This window comes from Petaurus breviceps, unplaced genomic scaffold (genome assembly GCF_028583685.1).
Source record: "Petaurus breviceps papuanus isolate PSGF00001 unplaced genomic scaffold, PetGlider_PUasm1.0 91133, whole genome shotgun sequence".
NCBI classification, from domain to species: Eukaryota; Metazoa; Chordata; class Mammalia; order Diprotodontia; family Petauridae; genus Petaurus; species Petaurus breviceps.
The window spans coordinates 87,554,370-87,555,853 of NW_027187419.1; positions in this window are offsets into that span (position 1 = coordinate 87,554,370).

A 1,484-nucleotide genomic window follows, 5' to 3' on the forward strand; every position below is an offset into this window, starting at 1 on the left:
GCCTACTTGCTGGTAAATGAATGGAGAGTCCTTATCTGAGCCTTGGCATAGATTGACCCCATACTTCTCCCTGCTCACCTTTGCCTTTTGTAATCCCTAGACTCATTCCAGACTGTTCAAATATCACCTACTACATGAGGCTTCTCCTGATCCCCCCAATTATTATCACTCCCAAACCCCATCCAAAATTTCTCTGTATATGTGATATTGGTGAGAGCACAGTACATACTTGTTAATACTGTAGCAAAAAGACACTCTACACCTAACTTACTGCTGTTTCTGAAATCTACAGATAAGTGGGTTAAGTTAATTAATAATCCATCAAGGGAGTATAGTATATAGTTTGTCTCCTAGGTAGTACTACATGTAAGTCACCTGCCATTTGGTTTTCTCTTGTCAGAGAGCATCCAGTGTGTCTCTGGGGGCTCTCAGTGCCTGTGGTATCTCCACTACTCATTGAACAGTGCTTAGATGCAAACTCTTAGACTATGGCCCCTTCTACCACAGGCACAGCTGGAAAAGGTTTAGTTGTCCTTACTCAGATTCAAAATTTAACCTAAGGGAAAAGAAAGGAAATATCACTCTGAAATATTGTTTGTCCTTTGTTCTCAAAGAGGACATGGCATCAGGGAGATGATGACATGATTTGCAGTTGACTTTGATTTGAGTGAAGGAGGGCTGTGCAAGATCCCCAGCCTCACTTTCTCCTCCAGAGTCATCTGGGTCCAGTGGCCAGATATTTTTCAGAATAACTGGAGATGGCCCAGGATGCAATGGGAGACCCTGACCCTTGAGGTAATATCCATTCAGTGAATAGGCCTCTTTAAGAAGTGAGCCAAGGGATGGCCCCTTTAATCAAAATAAATAAATAAACAAAAAAATTAAACTGGGAGGGGAAAACCTTTGGTTGTTGGCCAAAAAGAGAAACAGTTACTATTTATGTTCACTCTGAGCCCAGAAGGCCCAAAAAGTAACCATTAAGTGATGCTTGAGCAGGGACCTATTGCTGTCCAATGTATGAACTTCAGAGTGAAATGGGTTTAAGGTTTGATCTTTGAGAGAAGTCTATCCAGTAAACCCCAAGTTGATTAGGCAGCTTTTGACAATCAAAATTTACCTTCCTTTGGAGAGGGAGACAGAGACAGAGATGGAGATGGAGATGTTGTCTGAATGGGGACCCAGCCAGTTGGGTAACTCAGCTCATCCTCTATCACTCTAAAATATTTTTTAAAAGTATTAAAATCTTGATTTGACTCATTCAACACCATGGATTCGAGAAACCTGCTTTCAATCAAACTCATTCATAAGACCCAGGTGATTGACTTGTTGGTTAATAATTTATTAAAGCTGAGTAAAAAAGATAATATAAGAAGTCACAGCAAAATTGACAGATGGTAATAAATATGTGAGGGATGGTGGAAGATAGATAGATAGATAGATAGATAGATAGATAGATAGATAGATAGATAGATAGATAGATAGAT